The sequence below is a fragment of the Lithobates pipiens genome, unplaced genomic scaffold (assembly GCF_037356315.1).
Source record: "Lithobates pipiens isolate NorthernLeopardFrog02 unplaced genomic scaffold, aLitPip1_a1.2 Scaffold_18, whole genome shotgun sequence".
In the NCBI taxonomy this organism is placed as follows: domain Eukaryota; kingdom Metazoa; phylum Chordata; class Amphibia; order Anura; family Ranidae; genus Lithobates; species Lithobates pipiens.
The window spans coordinates 580,670,084-580,696,390 of record NW_027507758.1 but is presented as its reverse complement, the minus strand read 5'-3'; the positions used below and the strand labels follow the sequence as shown (position 1 = coordinate 580,696,390).

General features: G+C 53.4%; 46 non-coding genes across 46 annotated transcripts; all 46 read right to left on the bottom strand.

Moving 5' to 3' along the window:
- Window positions 1-280: 280 nt before the first annotated feature.
- Window positions 281-353, bottom strand: TRNAA-AGC (transfer RNA alanine (anticodon AGC)). Its single transcript has one exon. It is a non-coding gene; the product is annotated as a tRNA-Ala (tRNA).
- Window positions 354-671: 318 nt separating this feature from the next.
- TRNAG-GCC (transfer RNA glycine (anticodon GCC)) lies at window positions 672-742 on the bottom strand. Its single transcript has one exon. It is a non-coding gene; the product is annotated as a tRNA-Gly (tRNA).
- Window positions 743-1,317: 575 nt separating this feature from the next.
- TRNAA-UGC (transfer RNA alanine (anticodon UGC)) lies at window positions 1,318-1,390 on the bottom strand. Its single transcript has one exon. It is a non-coding gene; the product is annotated as a tRNA-Ala (tRNA).
- Window positions 1,391-1,751: 361 nt separating this feature from the next.
- Window positions 1,752-1,822, bottom strand: TRNAG-GCC (transfer RNA glycine (anticodon GCC)). The gene has a single exon. It is a non-coding gene; the product is annotated as a tRNA-Gly (tRNA).
- A 670-nt stretch (window positions 1,823-2,492) lies between these two features.
- On the bottom strand, window positions 2,493-2,565 carry TRNAA-AGC (transfer RNA alanine (anticodon AGC)). Its single transcript has one exon. It is a non-coding gene; the product is annotated as a tRNA-Ala (tRNA).
- A 318-nt stretch (window positions 2,566-2,883) lies between these two features.
- On the bottom strand, window positions 2,884-2,954 carry TRNAG-GCC (transfer RNA glycine (anticodon GCC)). Its single transcript has one exon. It is a non-coding gene; the product is annotated as a tRNA-Gly (tRNA).
- Window positions 2,955-3,529: 575 nt separating this feature from the next.
- On the bottom strand, window positions 3,530-3,602 carry TRNAA-UGC (transfer RNA alanine (anticodon UGC)). Its single transcript has one exon. It is a non-coding gene; the product is annotated as a tRNA-Ala (tRNA).
- Window positions 3,603-3,963: 361 nt separating this feature from the next.
- TRNAG-GCC (transfer RNA glycine (anticodon GCC)) lies at window positions 3,964-4,034 on the bottom strand. The gene has a single exon. It is a non-coding gene; the product is annotated as a tRNA-Gly (tRNA).
- A 670-nt stretch (window positions 4,035-4,704) lies between these two features.
- On the bottom strand, window positions 4,705-4,777 carry TRNAA-AGC (transfer RNA alanine (anticodon AGC)). Its single transcript has one exon. It is a non-coding gene; the product is annotated as a tRNA-Ala (tRNA).
- A 318-nt stretch (window positions 4,778-5,095) lies between these two features.
- On the bottom strand, window positions 5,096-5,166 carry TRNAG-GCC (transfer RNA glycine (anticodon GCC)). Its single transcript has one exon. It is a non-coding gene; the product is annotated as a tRNA-Gly (tRNA).
- A 575-nt stretch (window positions 5,167-5,741) lies between these two features.
- Window positions 5,742-5,814, bottom strand: TRNAA-AGC (transfer RNA alanine (anticodon AGC)). The gene has a single exon. It is a non-coding gene; the product is annotated as a tRNA-Ala (tRNA).
- Window positions 5,815-6,132: 318 nt separating this feature from the next.
- On the bottom strand, window positions 6,133-6,203 carry TRNAG-GCC (transfer RNA glycine (anticodon GCC)). The gene has a single exon. It is a non-coding gene; the product is annotated as a tRNA-Gly (tRNA).
- A 575-nt stretch (window positions 6,204-6,778) lies between these two features.
- Window positions 6,779-6,851, bottom strand: TRNAA-UGC (transfer RNA alanine (anticodon UGC)). The gene has a single exon. It is a non-coding gene; the product is annotated as a tRNA-Ala (tRNA).
- Window positions 6,852-7,212: 361 nt separating this feature from the next.
- Window positions 7,213-7,283, bottom strand: TRNAG-GCC (transfer RNA glycine (anticodon GCC)). The gene has a single exon. It is a non-coding gene; the product is annotated as a tRNA-Gly (tRNA).
- A 670-nt stretch (window positions 7,284-7,953) lies between these two features.
- On the bottom strand, window positions 7,954-8,026 carry TRNAA-AGC (transfer RNA alanine (anticodon AGC)). The gene has a single exon. It is a non-coding gene; the product is annotated as a tRNA-Ala (tRNA).
- Window positions 8,027-8,344: 318 nt separating this feature from the next.
- On the bottom strand, window positions 8,345-8,415 carry TRNAG-GCC (transfer RNA glycine (anticodon GCC)). Its single transcript has one exon. It is a non-coding gene; the product is annotated as a tRNA-Gly (tRNA).
- Window positions 8,416-8,990: 575 nt separating this feature from the next.
- Window positions 8,991-9,063, bottom strand: TRNAA-UGC (transfer RNA alanine (anticodon UGC)). Its single transcript has one exon. It is a non-coding gene; the product is annotated as a tRNA-Ala (tRNA).
- A 361-nt stretch (window positions 9,064-9,424) lies between these two features.
- Window positions 9,425-9,495, bottom strand: TRNAG-GCC (transfer RNA glycine (anticodon GCC)). Its single transcript has one exon. It is a non-coding gene; the product is annotated as a tRNA-Gly (tRNA).
- A 670-nt stretch (window positions 9,496-10,165) lies between these two features.
- On the bottom strand, window positions 10,166-10,238 carry TRNAA-AGC (transfer RNA alanine (anticodon AGC)). Its single transcript has one exon. It is a non-coding gene; the product is annotated as a tRNA-Ala (tRNA).
- Window positions 10,239-10,556: 318 nt separating this feature from the next.
- On the bottom strand, window positions 10,557-10,627 carry TRNAG-GCC (transfer RNA glycine (anticodon GCC)). Its single transcript has one exon. It is a non-coding gene; the product is annotated as a tRNA-Gly (tRNA).
- Window positions 10,628-11,202: 575 nt separating this feature from the next.
- TRNAA-UGC (transfer RNA alanine (anticodon UGC)) lies at window positions 11,203-11,275 on the bottom strand. The gene has a single exon. It is a non-coding gene; the product is annotated as a tRNA-Ala (tRNA).
- A 361-nt stretch (window positions 11,276-11,636) lies between these two features.
- Window positions 11,637-11,707, bottom strand: TRNAG-GCC (transfer RNA glycine (anticodon GCC)). Its single transcript has one exon. It is a non-coding gene; the product is annotated as a tRNA-Gly (tRNA).
- Window positions 11,708-12,242: 535 nt separating this feature from the next.
- TRNAA-AGC (transfer RNA alanine (anticodon AGC)) lies at window positions 12,243-12,315 on the bottom strand. Its single transcript has one exon. It is a non-coding gene; the product is annotated as a tRNA-Ala (tRNA).
- Window positions 12,316-12,633: 318 nt separating this feature from the next.
- TRNAG-GCC (transfer RNA glycine (anticodon GCC)) lies at window positions 12,634-12,704 on the bottom strand. Its single transcript has one exon. It is a non-coding gene; the product is annotated as a tRNA-Gly (tRNA).
- Window positions 12,705-13,368: 664 nt separating this feature from the next.
- On the bottom strand, window positions 13,369-13,441 carry TRNAA-AGC (transfer RNA alanine (anticodon AGC)). The gene has a single exon. It is a non-coding gene; the product is annotated as a tRNA-Ala (tRNA).
- A 318-nt stretch (window positions 13,442-13,759) lies between these two features.
- On the bottom strand, window positions 13,760-13,830 carry TRNAG-GCC (transfer RNA glycine (anticodon GCC)). Its single transcript has one exon. It is a non-coding gene; the product is annotated as a tRNA-Gly (tRNA).
- Window positions 13,831-14,405: 575 nt separating this feature from the next.
- Window positions 14,406-14,478, bottom strand: TRNAA-UGC (transfer RNA alanine (anticodon UGC)). Its single transcript has one exon. It is a non-coding gene; the product is annotated as a tRNA-Ala (tRNA).
- A 361-nt stretch (window positions 14,479-14,839) lies between these two features.
- TRNAG-GCC (transfer RNA glycine (anticodon GCC)) lies at window positions 14,840-14,910 on the bottom strand. The gene has a single exon. It is a non-coding gene; the product is annotated as a tRNA-Gly (tRNA).
- Window positions 14,911-15,580: 670 nt separating this feature from the next.
- TRNAA-AGC (transfer RNA alanine (anticodon AGC)) lies at window positions 15,581-15,653 on the bottom strand. The gene has a single exon. It is a non-coding gene; the product is annotated as a tRNA-Ala (tRNA).
- Window positions 15,654-15,971: 318 nt separating this feature from the next.
- Window positions 15,972-16,042, bottom strand: TRNAG-GCC (transfer RNA glycine (anticodon GCC)). The gene has a single exon. It is a non-coding gene; the product is annotated as a tRNA-Gly (tRNA).
- Window positions 16,043-16,617: 575 nt separating this feature from the next.
- Window positions 16,618-16,690, bottom strand: TRNAA-UGC (transfer RNA alanine (anticodon UGC)). Its single transcript has one exon. It is a non-coding gene; the product is annotated as a tRNA-Ala (tRNA).
- Window positions 16,691-17,051: 361 nt separating this feature from the next.
- TRNAG-GCC (transfer RNA glycine (anticodon GCC)) lies at window positions 17,052-17,122 on the bottom strand. The gene has a single exon. It is a non-coding gene; the product is annotated as a tRNA-Gly (tRNA).
- A 1,061-nt stretch (window positions 17,123-18,183) lies between these two features.
- TRNAG-GCC (transfer RNA glycine (anticodon GCC)) lies at window positions 18,184-18,254 on the bottom strand. Its single transcript has one exon. It is a non-coding gene; the product is annotated as a tRNA-Gly (tRNA).
- Window positions 18,255-18,829: 575 nt separating this feature from the next.
- On the bottom strand, window positions 18,830-18,902 carry TRNAA-UGC (transfer RNA alanine (anticodon UGC)). Its single transcript has one exon. It is a non-coding gene; the product is annotated as a tRNA-Ala (tRNA).
- Window positions 18,903-20,004: 1,102 nt separating this feature from the next.
- Window positions 20,005-20,077, bottom strand: TRNAA-AGC (transfer RNA alanine (anticodon AGC)). Its single transcript has one exon. It is a non-coding gene; the product is annotated as a tRNA-Ala (tRNA).
- Window positions 20,078-20,395: 318 nt separating this feature from the next.
- On the bottom strand, window positions 20,396-20,466 carry TRNAG-GCC (transfer RNA glycine (anticodon GCC)). Its single transcript has one exon. It is a non-coding gene; the product is annotated as a tRNA-Gly (tRNA).
- A 575-nt stretch (window positions 20,467-21,041) lies between these two features.
- TRNAA-UGC (transfer RNA alanine (anticodon UGC)) lies at window positions 21,042-21,114 on the bottom strand. Its single transcript has one exon. It is a non-coding gene; the product is annotated as a tRNA-Ala (tRNA).
- Window positions 21,115-21,475: 361 nt separating this feature from the next.
- On the bottom strand, window positions 21,476-21,546 carry TRNAG-GCC (transfer RNA glycine (anticodon GCC)). Its single transcript has one exon. It is a non-coding gene; the product is annotated as a tRNA-Gly (tRNA).
- A 670-nt stretch (window positions 21,547-22,216) lies between these two features.
- TRNAA-AGC (transfer RNA alanine (anticodon AGC)) lies at window positions 22,217-22,289 on the bottom strand. The gene has a single exon. It is a non-coding gene; the product is annotated as a tRNA-Ala (tRNA).
- Window positions 22,290-22,607: 318 nt separating this feature from the next.
- Window positions 22,608-22,678, bottom strand: TRNAG-GCC (transfer RNA glycine (anticodon GCC)). Its single transcript has one exon. It is a non-coding gene; the product is annotated as a tRNA-Gly (tRNA).
- A 575-nt stretch (window positions 22,679-23,253) lies between these two features.
- Window positions 23,254-23,326, bottom strand: TRNAA-UGC (transfer RNA alanine (anticodon UGC)). The gene has a single exon. It is a non-coding gene; the product is annotated as a tRNA-Ala (tRNA).
- Window positions 23,327-23,687: 361 nt separating this feature from the next.
- Window positions 23,688-23,758, bottom strand: TRNAG-GCC (transfer RNA glycine (anticodon GCC)). Its single transcript has one exon. It is a non-coding gene; the product is annotated as a tRNA-Gly (tRNA).
- Window positions 23,759-24,428: 670 nt separating this feature from the next.
- Window positions 24,429-24,501, bottom strand: TRNAA-AGC (transfer RNA alanine (anticodon AGC)). Its single transcript has one exon. It is a non-coding gene; the product is annotated as a tRNA-Ala (tRNA).
- Window positions 24,502-24,819: 318 nt separating this feature from the next.
- TRNAG-GCC (transfer RNA glycine (anticodon GCC)) lies at window positions 24,820-24,890 on the bottom strand. The gene has a single exon. It is a non-coding gene; the product is annotated as a tRNA-Gly (tRNA).
- A 575-nt stretch (window positions 24,891-25,465) lies between these two features.
- TRNAA-UGC (transfer RNA alanine (anticodon UGC)) lies at window positions 25,466-25,538 on the bottom strand. Its single transcript has one exon. It is a non-coding gene; the product is annotated as a tRNA-Ala (tRNA).
- A 361-nt stretch (window positions 25,539-25,899) lies between these two features.
- Window positions 25,900-25,970, bottom strand: TRNAG-GCC (transfer RNA glycine (anticodon GCC)). Its single transcript has one exon. It is a non-coding gene; the product is annotated as a tRNA-Gly (tRNA).
- Between the last annotated feature and the right edge of the window lie 337 nt (window positions 25,971-26,307).

Genomic DNA, 26,307 nt, shown 5'->3' with positions numbered 1-26,307 from the left:
CTCTCAGCGTAAGCATGGCACTGGCACCTTTTGCGCTAATGAAATATTGTCTCTTGGCCATGGAGGCCTGCTCGTGCTTTGTTTACTAGATTGCTTTTGTCCAACACTGCCTACGTGACTTTGACTGAAGCCACAGTTGCCACCACAAAAACGTGGCAACGCCTTGGCACGCGTTATGAGGAGGACTCCGGCTTCCCATGTTGCTCACGGCGCTCGGTTCCAAGCTTCAACATCAAACACAAAAGCAAGGTGTCTCCTGGCAAATCAGGAAAGCTGCATTTGGAGAATGCGGGCATCGATCCCGCTACCTCTCGCATGCTAAGCGAGCGCTCTACCATTTGAGCTAATCCCCCTTTGCTTGAGGTTGTTGCTTGTGCTATGGCTGATCCCTGTCCTCTCCTGGGCTATGTGTAAACTATAGGCAGTTTTGCTAAATCCACAACTTGCTCTGGCCGCTAGACACCAGGAGAGCCACTCCCCCAAGACCTTGGACAACTGAGCCCCTTCTGAAGTATGGCCCCATGGGTTTCAATGATGTCATTGGGAGAAGGTGGTTTCAAAAAGCACTCACACCGCCTAATACATTCTCGACAAGAAACACCTTGTGCCTTGAGGCATTCCATGGGGCTGGAAATTGGGGGAGAGAGCTACAAACACCAAGAGCCCATAATTGCATTGGCCGGGAATCGAACCCGGGCCTCCCGCGTGGCAGGCGAGAATTCTACCACTGAACCACCAATGCTCCACGCCGGGCCAGGCGCCACCACCCTCGCTCAGCTGGCCTAGGAGAGTCCAGCTCTCGCCCACGCTTGACTTGGGATTCGCTTGTCGAAATCCATGAGGATGGTCAGCGACAAGAGCAGAGTGGCGCAGCGGAAGCGTGCTGGGCCCATAACCCAGAGGTCGATGGATCGAAACCATCCTCTGCTACGTTGCCTTTTCCTATGCCAATCGATATTTGCTTGCGGGCCCAAAGGCCTTTCTTTCGCACACAAAGAGAAGTTGAACCTGATTCAGGTGATTCAACGAGTCCAAAGCTCTCAGCGTAAGCATGGCACTGGCACCTTTCCCCCTAATGGAATATTGTCTCTTGGCCATGGAAGCCTGGTCGTGCTTTCTTTAATTGATTGCTTTTGTCCAATACTGCCTACGTGACTTTGGCTGAAGCCACAGATGCCACCACAAAAACGTGGCAATGCCTTGGCACATGTTATGAGGAGCACTCCGGCTTCCCATGTTGCTCACGGCGCTCGGTTCCAAGCTTCAACATCAAACACAAAAGCAAGGTGCCTCCCGTGAAACCAGGAAAGCTGCGTTTGGAGAATGCGGGCATCGATCCCGCTACCTCTCGCATGCAAAGCGAGCGCTCTGCCACTTGAGCTAATCCCCCTTTGCTCGAGTGTGTTGCTTGCGCTATGGCTGATCCCTGTCCTCTCCTGGGCTATGTGTAAAATATAGTCAGTTTTGCGAAATCCACAACCTGCTCTGGCCGCTAGACACCAGGAGAGCCACCCGCTTTCCTAGCGTAGAAGGTTTGCACCCCCCTTTTTTTTCCCTCCTACGACCTTTGACAACTGAGCCCCTTCAGAGGTATGGCCCCATGGGTTTCAATGATGTAATTGGGAGAAGGCTGGTTTCAAAAAGCACTCACACCGCCTAGTACATTCTCGACAAGAAACACCTTGTGCCTTGATGCACTCCACGGGGCTGGAAATTGGGGGAGAGCGCTGCAAACACAAAGAGCCCATAATTGCATTGGCCGGGAATCGAACCCGGGCCTCCCGCGTGGCAGGCGAGAATTCTACCACTGAACCACCAATGCTCCACGCCGGGCCACTTGCCACCACCCTCGCTCAGCTGGTCTAGGAGAGTCCAGCTCTCGCCCACGCTTGACTTGGGATTCGCTGGTCGAAAATCAATGGAAACGCCTAGTCGTCTACATTGTGACTTTGCCACATGGACCCACTCCCCGTGGGAATCGCTGGCAAACTACATCCACATGTGGTTGTTGAGGTTGGTCAGCGACAAGAGCAGAGTGGCGCAGCGGAAGCGTGCTGGGCCCATAACCCAGAGGTCGATGGATCGAAACCATCCTCTGCTACGTTGCCCTTTCCTATGCCAATCGATATTTGCTTGCGTGCGGGCCCAAAGGCCTTTCTTTCGCACACAAAGAGAAGTTGAACCTGATTCAGGTGATTCAACGAGTCCAAAGCTCTCAGCGTAAGCATGGCACTGGCACCTTTTGCGCTAATGAAATATTGTCTCTTGGCCATGGAGGCCTGCTCGTGCTTTGTTTACTAGATTGCTTTTGTCCAACACTGCCTACGTGACTTTGGCTGAAGCCACAGTTGCCACCACAAAAACGTGGCAACGCCTTGGCACGCGTTATGAGGAGGACTCCGGCTTCCCATGTTGCTCACGGCGCTCGGTTCCAAGCTTCAACATCAAACACAAAAGCAAGGTGTCTCCTGGCAAATCAGGAAAGCTGCATTTGGAGAATGCGGGCATCGATCCCGCTACCTCTCGCATGCTAAGCGAGCGCTCTACCATTTGAGCTAATCCCCCTTTGCTTGAGGTTGTTGCTTGTGCTATGGCTGATCCCTGTCCTCTCCTGGGCTATGTGTAAACTATAGGCAGTTTTGCTAAATCCACAACTTGCTCTGGCCGCTAGACACCAGGAGAGCCACTCCCCCAAGACCTTGGACAACTGAGCCCCTTCTGAAGTATGGCCCCATGGGTTTCAATGATGTCATTGGGAGAAGGTGGTTTCAAAAAGCACTCACACCGCCTAATACATTCTCGACAAGAAACACCTTGTGCCTTGAGGCATTCCATGGGGCTGGAAATTGGGGGAGAGAGCTACAAACACCAAGAGCCCATAATTGCATTGGCCGGGAATCGAACCCGGGCCTCCCGCGTGGCAGGCGAGAATTCTACCACTGAACCACCAATGCTCCACGCCGGGCCAGGCGCCACCACCCTCGCTCAGCTGGCCTAGGAGAGTCCAGCTCTCGCCCACGCTTGACTTGGGATTCGCTTGTCGAAATCCATGAGGATGGCCAGCGACAAGAGCAGAGTGGCGCAGCGGAAGCGTGCTGGGCCCATAACCCAGAGGTCGATGGATCGAAACCATCCTCTGCTACGTTGCCTTTTCCTTTGCCAATCGATATTTGCTTGCGGGCCCAAAGGCCTTTCTTTCGCACACAAAGAGAAGTTGAACCTGATTCAGGTGATTCAACGAGTCCAAAGCTCTCAGCGTAAGCATGGCACTGGCACCTTTCCCCCTAATGGAATATTGTCTCTTGGCCATGGAAGCCTGGTCGTGCTTTCTTTAATTGATTGCTTTTGTCCAATACTGCCTACGTGACTTTGGCTGAAGCCACAGATGCCACCACAAAAACGTGGCAATGCCTTGGCACATGTTATGAGGAGCACTCCGGCTTCCCATGTTGCTCACGGCGCTCGGTTCCAAGCTTCAACATCAAACACAAAAGCAAGGTGCCTCCCGTGAAACCAGGAAAGCTGCGTTTGGAGAATGCGGGCATCGATCCCGCTACCTCTCGCATGCAAAGCGAGCGCTCTGCCACTTGAGCTAATCCCCCTTTGCTCGAGTGCGTTGCTTGCGCTATGGCTGATCCCTGTCCTCTCCTGGGCTATGTGTAAAATATAGTCAGTTTTGCGAAATCCACAACCTGCTCTGGCCGCTAGACACCAGGAGAGCCACCCGCTTTCCTAGCGTAGAAGGTTTGCACCCCCCTTTTTTTTCCCTCCTACGACCTTTGACAACTGAGCCCCTTCAGAGGTATGGCCCCATGGGTTTCAATGATGTAATTGGGAGAAGGCTGGTTTCAAAAAGCACTCACACCGCCTAGTACATTCTCGACAAGAAACACCTTGTGCCTTGATGCACTCCACGGGGCTGGAAATTGGGGGAGAGCGCTGCAAACACAAAGAGCCCATAATTGCATTGGCCGGGAATCGAACCCGGGCCTCCCGCGTGGCAGGCGAGAATTCTACCACTGAACCACCAATGCTCCACGCCGGGCCACTTGCCACCACCCTCGCTCAGCTGGTCTAGGAGAGTCCAGCTCTCGCCCACGCTTGACTTGGGATTCGCTGGTCGAAAATCAATGGAAACGCCTAGTCGTCTACATTGTGACTTTGCCACATGGACCCACTCCCCGTGGGAATCGCTGGCAAACTACATCCACATGTGGTTGTTGAGGTTGGTCAGCGACAAGAGCAGAGTGGCGCAGCGGAAGCGTGCTGGGCCCATAACCCAGAGGTCGATGGATCGAAACCATCCTCTGCTACGTTGCCCTTTCCTATGCCAATCGATATTTGCTTGCGTGCGGGCCCAAAGGCCTTTCTTTCGCACACAAAGAGAAGTTGAACCTGATTCAGGTGATTCAACGAGTCCAAAGCTCTCAGCGTAAGCATGGCACTGGCACCTTTTGCGCTAATGAAATATTGTCTCTTGGCCATGGAGGCCTGCTCGTGCTTTGTTTACTAGATTGCTTTTGTCCAACACTGCCTACGTGACTTTGGCTGAAGCCACAGTTGCCACCACAAAAACGTGGCAACGCCTTGGCACGCGTTATGAGGAGGACTCCGGCTTCCCATGTTGCTCACGGCGCTCGGTTCCAAGCTTCAACATCAAACACAAAAGCAAGGTGTCTCCTGGCAAATCAGGAAAGCTGCATTTGGAGAATGCGGGCATCGATCCCGCTACCTCTCGCATGCTAAGCGAGCGCTCTACCATTTGAGCTAATCCCCCTTTGCTTGAGGTTGTTGCTTGTGCTATGGCTGATCCCTGTCCTCTCCTGGGCTATGTGTAAACTATAGGCAGTTTTGCTAAATCCACAACTTGCTCTGGCCGCTAGACACCAGGAGAGCCACTCCCCCAAGACCTTGGACAACTGAGCCCCTTCTGAAGTATGGCCCCATGGGTTTCAATGATGTCATTGGGAGAAGGTGGTTTCAAAAAGCACTCACACCGCCTAATACATTCTCGACAAGAAACACCTTGTGCCTTGAGGCATTCCATGGGGCTGGAAATTGGGGGAGAGAGCTACAAACACCAAGAGCCCATAATTGCATTGGCCGGGAATCGAACCCGGGCCTCCCGCGTGGCAGGCGAGAATTCTACCACTGAACCACCAATGCTCCACGCCGGGCCAGGCGCCACCACCCTCGCTCAGCTGGCCTAGGAGAGTCCAGCTCTCGCCCACGCTTGACTTGGGATTCGCTTGTCGAAATCCATGAGGATGGCCAGCGACAAGAGCAGAGTGGCGCAGCGGAAGCGTGCTGGGCCCATAACCCAGAGGTCGATGGATCGAAACCATCCTCTGCTACGTTGCCTTTTCCTATGCCAATCGATATTTGCTTGCGGGCCCAAAGGCCTTTCTTTCGCACACAAAGAGAAGTTGAACCTGATTCAGGTGATTCAACGAGTCCAAAGCTCTCAGCGTAAGCATGGCACTGGCACCTTTTGCGCTAATGAAATATTGTCTCTTGGCCATGGAGGCCTGCTCGTGCTTTGTTTACTAGATTGCTTTTGTCCAACACTGCCTACGTGACTTTGGCTGAAGCCACAGTTGCCACCACAAAAACATGGCAACGCCTTGGCACGCGTTATGAGGAGGACTCCGGCTTCCCATGTTGCTCACGGCGCTCGGTTCCAAGCTTCAACATCAAACACAAAAGCAAGGTGTCTCCTGGCAAATCAGGAAAGCTGCATTTGGAGAATGCGGGCATCGATCCCGCTACCTCTCGCATGCTAAGCGAGCGCTCTACCATTTGAGCTAATCCCCCTTTGCTTGAGGTTGTTGCTTGTGCTATGGCTGATCCCTGTCCTCTCCTGGGCTATGTGTAAACTATAGGCAGTTTTGCTAAATCCACAACTTGCTCTGGCCGCTAGACACCAGGAGAGCCACTCCCCCAAGACCTTGGACAACTGAGCCCCTTCTGAAGTATGGCCCCATGGGTTTCAATGATGTCATTGGGAGAAGGTGGTTTCAAAAAGCACTCACACCGCCTAATACATTCTCGACAAGAAACACCTTGTGCCTTGAGGCATTCCATGGGGCTGGAAATTGGGGGAGAGAGCTACAAACACCAAGAGCCCATAATTGCATTGGCCGGGAATCGAACCCGGGCCTCCCGCGTGGCAGGCGAGAATTCTACCACTGAACCACCAATGCTCCACGCCAGGCCAGGCGCCACCACCCTCGCTCAGCTGGCCTAGGAGAGTCCAGCTCTCGCCCACGCTTGACTTGGGATTCGCTTGTCGAAATCCATGAGGATGGTCAGCGACAAGAGCAGAGTGGCGCAGCGGAAGCGTGCTGGGCCCATAACCCAGAGGTCGATGGATCGAAACCATCCTCTGCTACGTTGCCTTTTCCTATGCCAATCGATATTTGCTTGCGGGCCCAAAGGCCTTTCTTTCGCACACAAAGAGAAGTTGAACCTGATTCAGGTGATTCAACGAGTCCAAAGCTCTCAGCGTAAGCATGGCACTGGCACCTTTCCCCCTAATGGAATATTGTCTCTTGGCCATGGAAGCCTGGTCGTGCTTTCTTTAATTGATTGCTTTTGTCCAATACTGCCTACGTGACTTTGGCTGAAGCCACAGATGCCACCACAAAAACGTGGCAATGCCTTGGCACATGTTATGAGGAGCACTCCGGCTTCCCATGTTGCTCACGGCGCTCGGTTCCAAGCTTCAACATCAAACACAAAAGCAAGGTGCCTCCCGTGAAACCAGGAAAGCTGCGTTTGGAGAATGCGGGCATCGATCCCGCTACCTCTCGCATGCAAAGCGAGCGCTCTGCCACTTGAGCTAATCCCCCTTTGCTCGAGTGTGTTGCTTGCGCTATGGCTGATCCCTGTCCTCTCCTGGGCTATGTGTAAAATATAGTCAGTTTTGCGAAATCCACAACCTGCTCTGGCCGCTAGACACCAGGAGAGCCACCCGCTTTCCTAGCGTAGAAGGTTTGCACCCCCCTTTTTTTTCCCTCCTACGACCTTTGACAACTGAGCCCCTTCAGAGGTATGGCCCCATGGGTTTCAATGATGTAATTGGGAGAAGGCTGGTTTCAAAAAGCACTCACACCGCCTAGTACATTCTCGACAAGAAACACCTTGTGCCTTGATGCACTCCACGGGGCTGGAAATTGGGGGAGAGCGCTGCAAACACAAAGAGCCCATAATTGCATTGGCCGGGAATCGAACCCGGGCCTCCCGCGTGGCAGGCGAGAATTCTACCACTGAACCACCAATGCTCCACGCCGGGCCACTTGCCACCACCCTCGCTCAGCTGGTCTAGGAGAGTCCAGCTCTCGCCCACGCTTGACTTGGGATTCGCTGGTCGAAAATCAATGGAAACGCCTAGTCGTCTACATTGTGACTTTGCCACATGGACCCACTCCCCGTGGGAATCGCTGGCAAACTACATCCACATGTGGTTGTTGAGGTTGGTCAGCGACAAGAGCAGAGTGGCGCAGCGGAAGCGTGCTGGGCCCATAACCCAGAGGTCGATGGATCGAAACCATCCTCTGCTACGTTGCCCTTTCCTATGCCAATCGATATTTGCTTGCGTGCGGGCCCAAAGGCCTTTCTTTCGCACACAAAGAGAAGTTGAACCTGATTCAGGTGATTCAACGAGTCCAAAGCTCTCAGCGTAAGCATGGCACTGGCACCTTTTGCGCTAATGAAATATTGTCTCTTGGCCATGGAGGCCTGCTCGTGCTTTGTTTACTAGATTGCTTTTGTCCAACACTGCCTACGTGACTTTGGCTGAAGCCACAGTTGCCACCACAAAAACGTGGCAACGCCTTGGCACGCGTTATGAGGAGGACTCCGGCTTCCCATGTTGCTCACGGCGCTCGGTTCCAAGCTTCAACATCAAACACAAAAGCAAGGTGTCTCCTGGCAAATCAGGAAAGCTGCATTTGGAGAATGCGGGCATCGATCCCGCTACCTCTCGCATGCTAAGCGAGCGCTCTACCATTTGAGCTAATCCCCCTTTGCTTGAGGTTGTTGCTTGTGCTATGGCTGATCCCTGTCCTCTCCTGGGCTATGTGTAAACTATAGGCAGTTTTGCTAAATCCACAACTTGCTCTGGCCGCTAGACACCAGGAGAGCCACTCCCCCAAGACCTTGGACAACTGAGCCCCTTCTGAAGTATGGCCCCATGGGTTTCAATGATGTCATTGGGAGAAGGTGGTTTCAAAAAGCACTCACACCGCCTAATACATTCTCGACAAGAAACACCTTGTGCCTTGAGGCATTCCATGGGGCTGGAAATTGGGGGAGAGAGCTACAAACACCAAGAGCCCATAATTGCATTGGCCGGGAATCGAACCCGGGCCTCCCGCGTGGCAGGCGAGAATTCTACCACTGAACCACCAATGCTCCACGCCGGGCCAGGCGCCACCACCCTCGCTCAGCTGGCCTAGGAGAGTCCAGCTCTCGCCCACGCTTGACTTGGGATTCGCTTGTCGAAATCCATGAGGATGGCCAGCGACAAGAGCAGAGTGGCGCAGCGGAAGCGTGCTGGGCCCATAACCCAGAGGTCGATGGATCGAAACCATCCTCTGCTACGTTGCCTTTTCCTTTGCCAATCGATATTTGCTTGCGGGCCCAAAGGCCTTTCTTTCGCACACAAAGAGAAGTTGAACCTGATTCAGGTGATTCAACGAGTCCAAAGCTCTCAGCGTAAGCATGGCACTGGCACCTTTCCCCCTAATGGAATATTGTCTCTTGGCCATGGAAGCCTGGTCGTGCTTTCTTTAATTGATTGCTTTTGTCCAATACTGCCTACGTGACTTTGGCTGAAGCCACAGATGCCACCACAAAAACGTGGCAATGCCTTGGCACATGTTATGAGGAGCACTCCGGCTTCCCATGTTGCTCACGGCGCTCGGTTCCAAGCTTCAACATCAAACACAAAAGCAAGGTGCCTCCCGTGAAACCAGGAAAGCTGCGTTTGGAGAATGCGGGCATCGATCCCGCTACCTCTCGCATGCAAAGCGAGCGCTCTGCCACTTGAGCTAATCCCCCTTTGCTCGAGTGCGTTGCTTGCGCTATGGCTGATCCCTGTCCTCTCCTGGGCTATGTGTAAAATATAGTCAGTTTTGCGAAATCCACAACCTGCTCTGGCCGCTAGACACCAGGAGAGCCACCCGCTTTCCTAGCGTAGAAGGTTTGCACCCCCCTTTTTTTTCCCTCCTACGACCTTTGACAACTGAGCCCCTTCAGAGGTATGGCCCCATGGGTTTCAATGATGTAATTGGGAGAAGGCTGGTTTCAAAAAGCACTCACACCGCCTAGTACATTCTCGACAAGAAACACCTTGTGCCTTGATGCACTCCACGGGGCTGGAAATTGGGGGAGAGCGCTGCAAACACAAAGAGCCCATAATTGCATTGGCCGGGAATCGAACCCGGGCCTCCCGCGTGGCAGGCGAGAATTCTACCACTGAACCACCAATGCTCCACGCCGGGCCACTTGCCACCACCCTCGCTCAGCTGGTCTAGGAGAGTCCAGCTCTCGCCCACGCTTGACTTGGGATTCGCTGGTCGAAAATCAATGGAAACGCCTAGTCGTCTACATTGTGACTTTGCCACATGGACCCACTCCCCGTGGGAATCGCTGGCAAACTACATCCACATGTGGTTGTTGAGGTTGGTCAGCGACAAGAGCAGAGTGGCGCAGCGGAAGCGTGCTGGGCCCATAACCCAGAGGTCGATGGATCGAAACCATCCTCTGCTACGTTGCCCTTTCCTATGCCAATCGATATTTGCTTGCGTGCGGGCCCAAAGGCCTTTCTTTCGCACACAAAGAGAAGTTGAACCTGATTCAGGTGATTCAACGAGTCCAAAGCTCTCAGCGTAAGCATGGCACTGGCACCTTTTGCGCTAATGAAATATTGTCTCTTGGCCATGGAGGCCTGCTCGTGCTTTGTTTACTAGATTGCTTTTGTCCAACACTGCCTACGTGACTTTGGCTGAAGCCACAGTTGCCACCACAAAAACGTGGCAACGCCTTGGCACGCGTTATGAGGAGGACTCCGGCTTCCCATGTTGCTCACGGCGCTCGGTTCCAAGCTTCAACATCAAACACAAAAGCAAGGTGTCTCCTGGCAAATCAGGAAAGCTGCATTTGGAGAATGCGGGCATCGATCCCGCTACCTCTCGCATGCTAAGCGAGCGCTCTACCATTTGAGCTAATCCCCCTTTGCTTGAGGTTGTTGCTTGTGCTATGGCTGATCCCTGTCCTCTCCTGGGCTATGTGTAAACTATAGGCAGTTTTGCTAAATCCACAACTTGCTCTGGCCGCTAGACACCAGGAGAGCCACTCCCCCAAGACCTTGGACAACTGAGCCCCTTCTGAAGTATGGCCCCATGGGTTTCAATGATGTCATTGGGAGAAGGTGGTTTCAAAAAGCACTCACACCGCCTAATACATTCTCGACAAGAAACACCTTGTGCCTTGAGGCATTCCATGGGGCTGGAAATTGGGGGAGAGAGCTACAAACACCAAGAGCCCATAATTGCATTGGCCGGGAATCGAACCCGGGCCTCCCGCGTGGCAGGCGAGAATTCTACCACTGAACCACCAATGCTCCACGCCGGGCCAGGCGCCACCACCCTCGCTCAGCTGGCCTAGGAGAGTCCAGCTCTCGCCCACGCTTGACTTGGGATTCGCTTGTCGAAATCCATGAGGATGGCCAGCGACAAGAGCAGAGTGGCGCAGCGGAAGCGTGCTGGGCCCATAACCCAGAGGTCGATGGATCGAAACCATCCTCTGCTACGTTGCCTTTTCCTATGCCAATCGATATTTGCTTGCGGGCCCAAAGGCCTTTCTTTCGCACACAAAGAGAAGTTGAACCTGATTCAGGTGATTCAACGAGTCCAAAGCTCTCAGCGTAAGCATGGCACTGGCACCTTTCCCCCTAATGGAATATTGTCTCTTGGCCATGGAAGCCTGGTCGTGCTTTCTTTAATTGATTGCTTTTGTCCAATACTGCCTACGTGACTTTGGCTGAAGCCACAGATGCCACCACAAAAACGTGGCAATGCCTTGGCACATGTTATGAGGAGCACTCCGGCTTCCCATGTTGCTCACGGCGCTCGGTTCCAAGCTTCAACATCAAACACAAAAGCAAGGTGCCTCCCGTGAAACCAGGAAAGCTGCGTTTGGAGAATGCGGGCATCGATCCCGCTACCTCTCGCATGCAAAGCGAGCGCTCTGCCACTTGAGCTAATCCCCCTTTGCTCGAGTGTGTTGCTTGCGCTATGGCTGATCCCTGTCCTCTCCTGGGCTATGTGTAAAATATAGTCAGTTTTGCGAAATCCACAACCTGCTCTGGCCGCTAGACACCAGGAGAGCCACCCGCTTTCCTAGCGTAGAAGGTTTGCACCCCCCTTTTTTTTCCCTCCTACGACCTTTGACAACTGAGCCCCTTCAGAGGTATGGCCCCATGGGTTTCAATGATGTAATTGGGAGAAGGCTGGTTTCAAAAAGCACTCACACCGCCTAGTACATTCTCGACAAGAAACACCTTGTGCCTTGATGCACTCCACGGGGCTGGAAATTGGGGGAGAGCGCTGCAAACACAAAGAGCCCATAATTGCATTGGCCGGGAATCGAACCCGGGCCTCCCGCGTGGCAGGCGAGAATTCTACCACTGAACCACCAATGCTCCACGCCGGGCCACTTGCCACCACCCTCGCTCAGCTGGTCTAGGAGAGTCCAGCTCTCGCCCACGCTTGACTTGGGATTCGCTGGTCGAAAATCAATGGAAACGCCTAGTCGTCTACATTGTGACTTTGCCACATGGACCCACTCCCCGTGGGAATCGCTGGCAAACTACATCCACATGTGGTTGTTGAGGTTGGTCAGCGACAAGAGCAGAGTGGCGCAGCGGAAGCGTGCTGGGCCCATAACCCAGAGGTCGATGGATCGAAACCATCCTCTGCTACGTTGCCCTTTCCTATCGATATTTGTCTCTTGGCCATGGAGGCCTGCTCGTGCTTTGTTTACTAGATTGCTTTTGTCCAACACTGCCTACGTGACTTTGGCTGAAGCCACAGTTGCCACCACAAAAACGTGGCAACGCCTTGGCACGCGTTATGAGGAGGACTCCGGCTTCCCATGTTGCTCACGGCGCTCGGTTCCAAGCTTCAACATCAAACACAAAAGCAAGGTGTCTCCTGGCAAATCAGGAAAGCTGCATTTGGAGAATGCGGGCATCGATCCCGCTACCTCTCGCATGCTAAGCGAGCGCTCTACCATTTGAGCTAATCCCCCTTTGCTTGAGGTTGTTGCTTGTGCTATGGCTGATCCCTGTCCTCTCCTGGGCTATGTGTAAACTATAGGCAGTTTTGCTAAATCCACAACTTGCTCTGGCCGCTAGACACCAGGAGAGCCACTCCCCCAAGACCTTGGACAACTGAGCCCCTTCTGAAGTATGGCCCCATGGGTTTCAATGATGTCATTGGGAGAAGGTGGTTTCAAAAAGCACTCACACCGCCTAATACATTCTCGACAAGAAACACCTTGTGCCTTGAGGCATTCCATGGGGCTGGAAATTGGGGGAGAGAGCTACAAACACCAAGAGCCCATAATTGCATTGGCCGGGAATCGAACCCGGGCCTCCCGCGTGGCAGGCGAGAATTCTACCACTGAACCACCAATGCTCCACGCCGGGCCACTTGCCACCACCCTCGCTCAGCTGGCCTAGGAGAGTCCAGCTCTCGCCCACGCTTGACTTGGGATTCGCTGGTCGAAAATCAATGGAAACGCCTAGTCGTCTACATTGTGACTTTGCCACATGGACCCACTCCCCGTGGGAATCGCTGGCAAACTACATCCACATGTGGTTGTTGAGGTTGGTCAGCGACAAGAGCAGAGTGGCGCAGCGGAAGCGTGCTGGGCCCATAACCCAGAGGTCGATGGATCGAAACCATCCTCTGCTACGTTGCCCTTTCCTATCGATATTTGCTTGCGTGCGGGCCCAAAGGCCTTTCTTTCGCACACAAAGAGAAGTTGAACCTGATTCAGGTGATTCAACGAGTCCAAAGCTCTCAGCGTAAGCATGGCACTGGCACCTTTTGCGCTAATGAAATATTGTCTCTTGGCCATGGAGGCCTGCTCGTGCTTTGTTTACTAGATTGCTTTTGTCCAACACTGCCTACGTGACTTTGGCTGAAGCCACAGTTGCCACCACAAAAACGTGGCAACGCCTTGGCACGCGTTATGAGGAGGACTCCGGCTTCCCATGTTGCTCACGGCGCTCGGTTCCAAGCTTCAACATCAAACACAAAAGCAAGGTGTCTCCTGGCAAATCAGGAAAGCTGCATTTGGAGAATGCGGGCATCGATCCCGCTACCTCTCGCATGCTAAGCGAGCGCTCTACCATTTGAGCTAATCCCCCTTTGCTTGAGGTTGTTGCTTGTGCTATGGCTGATCCCTGTCCTCTCCTGGGCTATGTGTAAACTATAGGCAGTTTTGCTAAATCCACAACTTGCTCTGGCCGCTAGACACCAGGAGAGCCACTCCCCCAAGACCTTGGACAACTGAGCCCCTTCTGAAGTATGGCCCCATGGGTTTCAATGATGTCATTGGGAGAAGGTGGTTTCAAAAAGCACTCACACCGCCTAATACATTCTCGACAAGAAACACCTTGTGCCTTGAGGCATTCCATGGGGCTGGAAATTGGGGGAGAGAGCTACAAACACCAAGAGCCCATAATTGCATTGGCCGGGAATCGAACCCGGGCCTCCCGCGTGGCAGGCGAGAATTCTACCACTGAACCACCAATGCTCCACGCCGGGCCAGGCGCCACCACCCTCGCTCAGCTGGCCTAGGAGAGTCCAGCTCTCGCCCACGCTTGACTTGGGATTCGCTTGTCGAAATCCATGAGGATGGCCAGCGACAAGAGCAGAGTGGCGCAGCGGAAGCGTGCTGGGCCCATAACCCAGAGGTCGATGGATCAAAACCATCCTCTGCTACGTTGCCTTTTCCTATGCCAATCGATATTTGCTTGCGGGCCCAAAGGCCTTTCTTTCGCACACAAAGAGAAGTTGAACCTGATTCAGGTGATTCAACGAGTCCAAAGCTCTCAGCGTAAGCATGGCACTGGCACCTTTCCCCCTAATGGAATATTGTCTCTTGGCCATGGAAGCCTGGTCGTGCTTTCTTTAATTGATTGCTTTTGTCCAATACTGCCTACGTGACTTTGGCTGAAGCCACAGATGCCACCACAAAAACGTGGCAATGCCTTGGCACATGTTATGAGGAGCACTCCGGCTTCCCATGTTGCTCACGGCGCTCGGTTCCAAGCTTCAACATCAAACACAAAAGCAAGGTGCCTCCCGTGAAACCAGGAAAGCTGCGTTTGGAGAATGCGGGCATCGATCCCGCTACCTCTCGCATGCAAAGCGAGCGCTCTGCCACTTGAGCTAATCCCCCTTTGCTCGAGTGTGTTGCTTGCGCTATGGCTGATCCCTGTCCTCTCCTGGGCTATGTGTAAAATATAGTCAGTTTTGCGAAATCCACAACCTGCTCTGGCCGCTAGACACCAGGAGAGCCACCCGCTTTCCTAGCGTAGAAGGTTTGCACCCCCCTTTTTTTTCCCTCCTACGACCTTTGACAACTGAGCCCCTTCAGAGGTATGGCCCCATGGGTTTCAATGATGTAATTGGGAGAAGGCTGGTTTCAAAAAGCACTCACACCGCCTAGTACATTCTCGACAAGAAACACCTTGTGCCTTGATGCACTCCACGGGGCTGGAAATTGGGGGAGAGCGCTGCAAACACAAAGAGCCCATAATTGCATTGGCCGGGAATCGAACCCGGGCCTCCCGCGTGGCAGGCGAGAATTCTACCACTGAACCACCAATGCTCCACGCCGGGCCACTTGCCACCACCCTCGCTCAGCTGGTCTAGGAGAGTCCAGCTCTCGCCCACGCTTGACTTGGGATTCGCTGGTCGAAAATCAATGGAAACGCCTAGTCGTCTACATTGTGACTTTGCCACATGGACCCACTCCCCGTGGGAATCGCTGGCAAACTACATCCACATGTGGTTGTTGAGGTTGGTCAGCGACAAGAGCAGAGTGGCGCAGCGGAAGCGTGCTGGGCCCATAACCCAGAGGTCGATGGATCGAAACCATCCTCTGCTACGTTGCCCTTTCCTATGCCAATCGATATTTGCTTGCGTGCGGGCCCAAAGGCCTTTCTTTCGCACACAAAGAGAAGTTGAACCTGATTCAGGTGATTCAACGAGTCCAAAGCTCTCAGCGTAAGCATGGCACTGGCACCTTTTGCGCTAATGAAATATTGTCTCTTGGCCATGGAGGCCTGCTCGTGCTTTGTTTACTAGATTGCTTTTGTCCAACACTGCCTACGTGACTTTGGCTGAAGCCACAGTTGCCACCACAAAAACGTGGCAACGCCTTGGCACGCGTTATGAGGAGGACTCCGGCTTCCCATGTTGCTCACGGCGCTCGGTTCCAAGCTTCAACATCAAACACAAAAGCAAGGTGTCTCCTGGCAAATCAGGAAAGCTGCATTTGGAGAATGCGGGCATCGATCCCGCTACCTCTCGCATGCTAAGCGAGCGCTCTACCATTTGAGCTAATCCCCCTTTGCTTGAGGTTGTTGCTTGTGCTATGGCTGATCCCTGTCCTCTCCTGGGCTATGTGTAAACTATAGGCAGTTTTGCTAAATCCACAACTTGCTCTGGCCGCTAGACACCAGGAGAGCCACTCCCCCAAGACCTTGGACAACTGAGCCCCTTCTGAAGTATGGCCCCATGGGTTTCAATGATGTCATTGGGAGAAGGTGGTTTCAAAAAGCACTCACACCGCCTAATACATTCTCGACAAGAAACACCTTGTGCCTTGAGGCATTCCATGGGGCTGGAAATTGGGGGAGAGAGCTACAAACACCAAGAGCCCATAATTGCATTGGCCGGGAATCGAACCCGGGCCTCCCGCGTGGCAGGCGAGAATTCTACCACTGAACCACCAATGCTCCACGCCGGGCCAGGCGCCACCACCCTCGCTCAGCTGGCCTAGGAGAGTCCAGCTCTCGCCCACGCTTGACTTGGGATTCGCTTGTCGAAATCCATGAGGATGGCCAGCGACAAGAGCAGAGTGGCGCAGCGGAAGCGTGCTGGGCCCATAACCCAGAGGTCGATGGATCGAAACCATCCTCTGCTACGTTGCCTTTTCCTATGCCAATCGATATTTGCTTGCGGGCCCAAAGGCCTTTCTTTCGCACACAAAGAGAAGTTGAACCTGATTCAGGTGATTCAACGAGTCCAAAGCTCTCAGCGTAAGCATGGCACTGGCACCTTTCCCCCTAATGGAATATTGTCTCTTGGCCATGGAAGCCTGGTCGTGCTTTCTTTAATTGATTGCTTTTGTCCAATACTGCCTACGTGACTTTGGCTGAAGCCACAGATGCCACCACAAAAACGTGGCAATGCCTTGGCACATGTTATGAGGAGCACTCCGGCTTCCCATGTTGCTCACGGCGCTCGGTTCCAAGCTTCAACATCAAACACAAAAGCAAGGTGCCTTCCGTGAAACCAGGAAAGCTGCGTTTGGAGAATGCGGGCATCGATCCCGCTACCTCTCGCATGCAAAGCGAGCGCTCTGCCACTTGAGCTAATCCCCCTTTGCTCGAGTGTGTTGCTTGCGCTATGGCTGATCCCTGTCCTCTCCTGGGCTATGTGTAAAATATAGTCAGTTTTGCGAAATCCACAACCTGCTCTGGCCGCTAGACACCAGGAGAGCCACCCGCTTTCCTAGCGTAGAAGGTTTGCACCCCCCTTTTTTTTCCCTCCTACGACCTTTGACAACTGAGCCCCTTCAGAGGTATGGCCCCATGGGTTTCAATGATGTAATTGGGAGAAGGCTGGTTTCAAAAAGCACTCACACCGCCTAGTACATTCTCGACAAGAAACACCTTGTGCCTTGATGCACTCCACGGGGCTGGAAATTGGGGGAGAGCGCTGCAAACACAAAGAGCCCATAATTGCATTGGCCGGGAATCGAACCCGGGCCTCCCGCGTGGCAGGCGAGAATTCTACCACTGAACCACCAATGCTCCACGCCGGGCCACTTGCCACCACCCTCGCTCAGCTGGTCTAGGAGAGTCCAGCTCTCGCCCACGCTTGACTTGGGATTCGCTGGTCGAAAATCAATGGAAACGCCTAGTCGTCTACATTGTGACTTTGCCACATGGACCCACTCCCCGTGGGAATCGCTGGCAAACTACATCCACATGTGGTTGTTGAGGTTGGTCAGCGACAAGAGCAGAGTGGCGCAGCGGAAGCGTGCTGGGCCCATAACCCAGAGGTCGATGGATCGAAACCATCCTCTGCTACGTTGCCCTTTCCTATGCCAATCGATATTTGCTTGCGTGCGGGCCCAAAGGCCTTTCTTTCGCACACAAAGAGAAGTTGAACCTGATTCAGGTGATTCAACGAGTCCAAAGCTCTCAGCGTAAGCATGGCACTGGCACCTTTTGCGCTAATGAAATATTGTCTCTTGGCCATGGAGGCCTGCTCGTGCTTTGTTTACTAGATTGCTTTTGTCCAACACTGCCTACGTGACTTTGGCTGAAGCCACAGTTGCCACCACAAAAACGTGGCAACGCCTTGGCACGCGTTATGAGGAGGACTCCGGCTTCCCATGTTGCTCACGGCGCTCGGTTCCAAGCTTCAACATCAAACACAAAAGCAAGGTGTCTCCTGGCAAATCAGGAAAGCTGCATTTGGAGAATGCGGGCATCGATCCCGCTACCTCTCACATGCTAAGCGAGCGCTCTACCATTTGAGCTAATCCCCCTTTGCTTGAGGTTGTTGCTTGTGCTATGGCTGATCCCTGTCCTCTCCTGGGCTATGTGTAAACTATAGGCAGTTTTGCTAAATCCACAACTTGCTCTGGCCGCTAGACACCAGGAGAGCCACTCCCCCAAGACCTTGGACAACTGAGCCCCTTCTGAAGTATGGCCCCATGGGTTTCAATGATGTCATTGGGAGAAGGTGGTTTCAAAAAGCACTCACACCGCCTAATACATTCTCGACAAGAAACACCTTGTGCCTTGAGGCATTCCATGGGGCTGGAAATTGGGGGAGAGAGCTACAAACACCAAGAGCCCATAATTGCATTGGCCGGGAATCGAACCCGGGCCTCCCGCGTGGCAGGCGAGAATTCTACCACTGAACCACCAATGCTCCACGCCGGGCCAGGCGCCACCACTCTCGCTCAGCTGGCCTAGGAGAGTCCAGCTCTCGCCCACGCTTGACTTGGGATTCGCTTGTCGAAATCCATGAGGATGGTCAGCGACAAGAGCAGAGTGGCGCAGCGGAAGCGTGCTGGGCCCATAACCCAGAGGTCGATGGATCGAAACCATCCTCTGCTACGTTGCCTTTTCCTATGCCAATCGATATTTGCTTGCGGGCCCAAAGGCCTTTCTTTCGCACACAAAGAGAAGTTGAACCTGATTCAGGTGATTCAACGAGTCCAAAGCTCTCAGCGTAAGCATGGCACTGGCACCTTTCCCCCTAATGGAATATTGTCTCTTGGCCATGGAAGCCTGGTCGTGCTTTCTTTAATTGATTGCTTTTGTCCAATACTGCCTACGTGACTTTGGCTGAAGCCACAGATGCCACCACAAAAACGTGGCAATGCCTTGGCACATGTTATGAGGAGCACTCCGGCTTCCCATGTTGCTCACGGCGCTCGGTTCCAAGCTTCAACATCAAACACAAAAGCAAGGTGCCTCCCGTGAAACCAGGAAAGCTGCGTTTGGAGAATGCGGGCATCGATCCCGCTACCTCTCGCATGCAAAGCGAGCGCTCTGCCACTTGAGCTAATCCCCCTTTGCTCGAGTGTGTTGCTTGCGCTATGGCTGATCCCTGTCCTCTCCTGGGCTATGTGTAAAATATAGTCAGTTTTGCGAAATCCACAACCTGCTCTGGCCGCTAGACACCAGGAGAGCCACCCGCTTTCCTAGCGTAGAAGGTTTGCACCCCCCTTTTTTTTCCCTCCTACGACCTTTGACAACTGATCCCCTTCAGAGGTATGGCCCCATGGGTTTCAATGATGTAATTGGGAGAAGGCTGGTTTCAAAAAGCACTCACACCGCCTAGTACATTCTCGACAAGAAACACCTTGTGCCTTGATGCACTCCACGGGGCTGGAAATTGGGGGAGAGCGCTGCAAACACAAAGAGCCCATAATTGCATTGGCCGGGAATCGAACCCGGGCCTCCCACGTGGCAGGCGAGAATTCTACCACTGAACCACCAATGCTCCACGCCGGGCCACTTGCCACCACCCTCGCTCAGCTGGTCTAGGAGAGTCCAGCTCTCGCCCACGCTTGACTTGGGATTCGCTGGTCGAAAATCAATGGAAACGCCTAGTCGTCTACATTGTGACTTTGCCACATGGACCCACTCCCCGTGGGAATCGCTGGCAAACTACATCCACATGTGGTTGTTGAGGTTGGTCAGCGACAAGAGCAGAGTGGCGCAGCGGAAGCGTGCTGGGCCCATAACCCAGAGGTCGATGGATCGAAACCATCCTCTGCTACGTTGCCCTTTCCTATGCCAATCGATATTTGCTTGCGTGCGGGCCCAAAGGCCTTTCTTTCGCACACAAAGAGAAGTTGAACCTGATTCAGGTGATTCAACGAGTCCAAAGCTCTCAGCGTAAGCATGGCACTGGCACCTTTTGCGCTAATGAAATATTGTCTCTTGGCCATGGAGGCCTGCTCGTGCTTTGTTTACTAGATTGCTTTTGTCCAACACTGCCTACGTGACTTTGGCTGAAGCCACAGTTGCCACCACAAAAACGTGGCAACGCCTTGGCACGCGTTATGAGGAGTACTCCGGCTTCCCATGTTGCTCACGGCGCTCGGTTCCAAGCTTCAACATCAAACACAAAAGCAAGGTGTCTCCTGGCAAATCAGGAAAGCTGCATTTGGAGAATGCGGGCATCGATCCCGCTACCTCTCGCATGCTAAGCGAGCGCTCTACCATTTGAGCTAATCCCCCTTTGCTTGAGGTTGTTGCTTGTGCTATGGCTGATCCCTGTCCTCTCCTGGGCTATGTGTAAACTATAGGCAGTTTTGCTAAATCCACAACTTGCTCTGGCCGCTAGACACCAGGAGAGCCACTCCCCCAAGACCTTGGACAACTGAGCCCCTTCTGAAGTATGGCCCCATGGGTTTCAATGATGTCATTGGGAGAAGGTGGTTTCAAAAAGCACTCACACCGCCTAATACATTCTCGACAAGAAACACCTTGTGCCTTGAGGCATTCCATGGGGCTGGAAATTGGGGGAGAGAGCTACAAACACCAAGAGCCCATAATTGCATTGGCCGGGAATCGAACCCGGGCCTCCCGCGTGGCAGGCGAGAATTCTACCACTGAACCACCAATGCTCCACGCCGGGCCAGGCGCCACCACCCTCGCTCAGCTGGCCTAGGAGAGTCCAGCTCTCGCCCACGCTTGACTTGGGATTCGCTTGTCGAAATCCATGAGGATGGCCAGCGACAAGAGCAGAGTGGCGCAGCGGAAGCGTGCTGGGCCCATAACCCAGAGGTCGATGGATCGAAACCATCCTCTGCTACGTTGCCTTTTCCTATGCCAATCGATATTTGCTTGCGGGCCCAAAGGCCTTTCTTTCGCACACAAAGAGAAGTTGAACCTGATTCAGGTGATTCAACGAGTCCAAAGCTCTCAGCGTAAGCATGGCACTGGCACCTTTCCCCCTAATGGAATATTGTCTCTTGGCCATGGAAGCCTGGTCGTGCTTTCTTTAATTGATTGCTTTTGTCCAATACTGCCTACGTGACTTTGGCTGAAGCCACAGATGCCACCACAAAAACGTGGCAATGCCTTGGCACATGTTATGAGGAGCACTCCGGCTTCCCATGTTGCTCACGGCGCTCGGTTCCAAGCTTCAACATCAAACACAAAAGCAAGGTGCCTCCCGTGAAACCAGGAAAGCTGCGTTTGGAGAATGCGGGCATCGATCCCGCTACCTCTCGCATGCAAAGCGAGCGCTCTGCCACTTGAGCTAATCCCCCTTTGCTCGAGTTTGTTGCTTGCGCTATGGCTGATCCCTGTCCTCTCCTGGGCTATGTGTAAAATATAGTCAGTTTTGCGAAATCCACAACCTGCTCTGGCCGCTAGACACCAGGAGAGCCACCCGCTTTCCTAGCGTAGAAGGTTTGCACCCCCCTTTTTTTTCCCTCCTACGACCTTTGACAACTGAGCCCCTTCAGAGGTATGGCCCCATGGGTTTCAATGATGTAATTGGGAGAAGGCTGGTTTCAAAAAGCACTCACACCGCCTAGTACATTCTCGACAAGAAACACCTTGTGCCTTGATGCACTCCACGGGGCTGGAAATTGGGGGAGAGCGCTGCAAACACAAAGAGCCCATAATTGCATTGGCCGGGAATCGAACCCGGGCCTCCCGCGTGGCAGGCGAGAATTCTACCACTGAACCACCAATGCTCCACGCCGGGCCACTTGCCACCACCCTCGCTCAGCTGGTCTAGGAGAGTCCAGCTCTCGCCCACGCTTGACTTGGGATTCGCTGGTCGAAAATCAATGGAAACGCCTAGTCGTCTACATTGTGACTTTGCCACATGGACCCACTCCCCGTGGGAATCGCTGGCAAACTACATCCACATGTGGTTGTTGAGGTTGGTCAGCGACAAGAGCAGAGTGGCGCAGCGGAAGCGTGCTGGGCCCATAACCCAGAGGTCGATGGATCGAAACCATCCTCTGCTACGTTGCCCTTTCCTATGCCAATCGATATTTGCTTGCGTGCGGGCCCAAAGGCCTTTCTTTCGCACACAAAGAGAAGTTGAACCTGATTCAGGTGATTCAACGAGTCCAAAGCTCTCAGCGTAAGCATGGCACTGGCACCTTTTGCGCTAATGAAATATTGTCTCTTGGCCATGGAGGCCTGCTCGTGCTTTGTTTACTAGATTGCTTTTGTCCAACACTGCCTACGTGACTTTGGCTGAAGCCACAGTTGCCACCACAAAAACGTGGCAACGCCTTGGCACGCGTTATGAGGAGGACTCCGGCTTCCCATGTTGCTCACGGCGCTCGGTTCCAAGCTTCAACATCAAACACAAAAGCAAGGTGTCTCCTGGCAAATCAGGAAAGCTGCATTTGGAGAATGCGGGCATCGATCCCGCTACCTCTCGCATGCTAAGCGAGCGCTCTACCATTTGAGCTAATCCCCCTTTGCTTGAGGTTGTTGCTTGTGCTATGGCTGATCCCTGTCCTCTCCTGGGCTATGTGTAAACTATAGGCAGTTTTGCTAAATCCACAACTTGCTCTGGCCGCTAGACACCAGGAGAGCCACTCCCCCAAGACCTTGGACAACTGAGCCCCTTCTGAAGTATGGCCCCATGGGTTTCAATGATGTCATTGGGAGAAGGTGGTTTCAAAAAGCACTCACACCGCCTAATACATTCTCGACAAGAAACACCTTGTGCCTTGAGGCATTCCATGGGGCTGGAAATTGGGGGAGAGAGCTACAAACACCAAGAGCCCATAATTGCATTGGCCGGGAATCGAACCCGGGCCTCCCGCGTGGCAGGCGAGAATTCTACCACTGAACCACCAATGCTCCACGCCGGGCCAGGCGCCACCACCCTCGCTCAGCTGGCCTAGGAGAGTCCAGCTCTCGCCCACGCTTGACTTGGGATTCGCTTGTCGAAATCCATGAGGATGGCCAGCGACAAGAGCAGAGTGGCGCAGCGGAAGCGTGCTGGGCCCATAACCCAGAGGTCGATGGATCGAAACCATCCTCTGCTACGTTGCCTTTTCCTATGCCAATCGATATTTGCTTGCGGGCCCAAAGGCCTTTCTTTCGCACACAAAGAGAAGTTGAACCTGATTCAGGTGATTCAACGAGTCCAAAGCTCTCAGCGTAAGCATGGCACTGGCACCTTTCCCCCTAATGGAATATTGTCTCTTGGCCATGGAAGCCTGGTCGTGCTTTCTTTAATTGATTGCTTTTGTCCAATACTGCCTACGTGACTTTGGCTGAAGCCACAGATGCCACCACAAAAACGTGGCAATGCCTTGGCACATGTTATGAGGAGCACTCCGGCTTCCCATGTTGCTCACGGCGCTCGGTTCCAAGCTTCAACATCAAACACAAAAGCAAGGTGCCTCCCGTGAAACCAGGAAAGCTGCGTTTGGAGAATGCGGGCATCGATCCCGCTACCTCTCGCATGCAAAGCGAGCGCTCTGCCACTTGAGCTAATCCCCCTTTGCTCGAGTGTGTTGCTTGCGCTATGGCTGATCCCTGTCCTCTCCTGGGCTATGTGTAAAATATAGTCAGTTTTGCGAAATCCACAACCTGCTCTGGCCGCTAGACACCAGGAGAGCCACCCGCTTTCCTAGCGTAGAAGGTTTGCACCCCCCTTTTTTTTCCCTCCTACGACCTTTGACAACTGAGCCCCTTCAGAGGTATGGCCCCATGGGTTTCAATTATGTAATTGGGAGAAGGCTGGTTTCAAAAAGCACTCACACCGCCTAGTACATTCTCGACAAGAAACACCTTGTGCCTTGATGCACTCCACGGGGCTGGAAATTGGGGGAGAGCGCTGCAAACACAAAGAGCCCATAATTGCATTGGCCGGGAATCGAACCCGGGCCTCCCGCGTGGCAGGCGAGAATTCTACCACTGAACCACCAATGCTCCACGACGGGCCACTTGCCACCACCCTCGCTCAGCTGGTCTAGGAGAGTCCAGCTCTCGCCCACGCTTGACTTGGGATTCGCTGGTCGAAAATCAATGGAAACGCCTAGTCGTCTACATTGTGACTTTGCCACATGGACCCACTCCCCGTGGGAATCGCTGGCAAACTACATCCACATGTGGTTGTTGAGGTTGGTCAGCGACAAGAGCAGAGTGGCGCAGCGGAAGCGTGCTGGGCCCATAACCCAGAGGTCGATGGATCGAAACCATCCTCTGCTACGTTGCCCTTTCCTATGCCAATCGATATTTGCTTGCGTGCGGGCCCAAAGGCCTTTCTTTCGCACACAAAGAGAAGTTGAACCTGATTCAGGTGATTCAACGAGTCCAAACCTCTCAGCGTAAGCATGGCACTGGCACCTTTTGCACTAATGAAATATTGTCTCTTGGCCATGGAGGCCTGCTCGTGCTTTGTTTACTAGATTGCTTTTGTCCAACACTGCCTACGTGACTTTGGCTGAAGCCACAGTTGCCACCACAAAAACGTGGCAACGCCTTGGCACGCGTTATGAGGAGGACTCCGGCTTCCCATGTTGCTCACGGCGCTCGGTTCCAAGCTTCAACATCAAACACAAAAGCAAGGTGTCTCCTGGCAAATCAGGAAAGCTGCATTTGGAGAATGCGGGCATCGATCCCGCTACCTCTCGCATGCTAAGCGAGCGCTCTACCATTTGAGCTAATCCCCCTTTGCTTGAGGTTGTTGCTTGTGCTATGGCTGATCCCTGTCCTCTCCTGGGCTATGTGTAAACTATAGGCAGTTTTGCTAAATCCACAACTTGCTCTGGCCGCTAGACACCAGGAGAGCCACTCCCCCAAGACCTTGGACAACTGAGCCCCTTCTGAAGTATGGCCCCATGGGTTTCAATGATGTCATTGGGAGAAGGTGGTTTCAAAAAGCACTCACACCGCCTAATACATTCTCGACAAGAAACACCTTGTGCCTTGAGGCATTCCATGGGGCTGGAAATTGGGGGAGAGAGCTACAAACACCAAGAGCCCATAATTGCATTGGCCGGGAATCGAACCCGGGCCTCCCGCGTGGCAGGCGAGAATTCTACCACTGAACCACCAATGCTCCACGCCGGGCCAGGCGCCACCACCCTCGCTCAGCTGGCCTAGGAGAGTCCAGCTCTCGCCCACGCTTGACTTGGGATTCGCTTGTCGAAATCCATGAGGATGGCCAGCGACAAGAGCAGAGTGGCGCAGCGGAAGCATGCTGGGCCCATAACCCAGAGGTCGATGGATCGAAACCATCCTCTGCTACGTTGCCTTTTCCTATGCCAATCGATATTTGCTTGCGGGCCCAAAGGCCTTTCTTTCGCACACAAAGAGAAGTTGAACCTGATTCAGGTGATTCAACGAGTCCAAAGCTCTCAGCGTAAGCATGGCACTGGCACCTTTCCCCCTAATGGAATATTGTCTCTTGGCCATGGAAGCCTGGTCGTGCTTTCTTTAATTGATTGCTTTTGTCCAATACTGCCTACGTGACTTTGGCTGAAGCCACAGATGCCACCACAAAAACGTGGCAATGCCTTGGCACATGTTATGAGGAGCACTCCGGCTTCCCATGTTGCTCACGGCGCTCGGTTCCAAGCTTCAACATCAAACACAAAAGCAAGGTGCCTCCCGTGAAACCAGGAAAGCTGCGTTTGGAGAATGCGGGCATCGATCCCGCTACCTCTCGCATGCAAAGCGAGCGCTCTGCCACTTGAGCTAATCCCCCTTTGCTCGAGTGTGTTGCTTGCGCTATGGCTGATCCCTGTCCTCTCCTGGGCTATGTGTAAAATATAGTCAGTTTTGCGAAATCCACAACCTGCTCTGGCCGCTAGACACCAGGAGAGCCACCCGCTTTCCTAGCGTAGAAGGTTTGCACCCCCCTTTTTTTTCCCTCCTACGACCTTTGACAACTGAGCCCCTTCAGAGGTATGGCCCCATGGGTTTCAATGATGTAATTGGGAGAAGGCTGGTTTCAAAAAGCACTCACACCGCCTAGTACATTCTCGACAAGAAACACCTTGTGCCTTGATGCACTCCACGGGGCTGGAAATTGGGGGAGAGCGCTGCAAACACAAAGAGCCCATAATTGCATTGGCCGGGAATCGAACCCGGGCCTCCCGCGTGGCAGGCGAGAATTCTACCACTGAACCACCAATGCTCCACGCCGGGCCACTTGCCACCACCCTCGCTCAGCTGGTCTAGGAGAGTCCAGCTCTCACCCACGCTTGACTTGGGATTCGCTGGTCGAAAATCAATGGAAACGCCTAGTCGTCTACATTGTGACTTTGCCACATGGACCCACTCCCCGTGGGAATCGCTGGCAAACTACATCCACATGTGGTTGTTGAGGTTGGTCAGCGACAAGAGCAGAGTGGCGCAGCGGAAGCGTGCTGGGCCCATAACCCAGAGGTTGATGGATCGAAACCATCCTCTGCTACGTTGCCCTTTCCTATGCCAATTGATATTTGCTTGCGTGCGGGCCCAAAGGCCTTTCT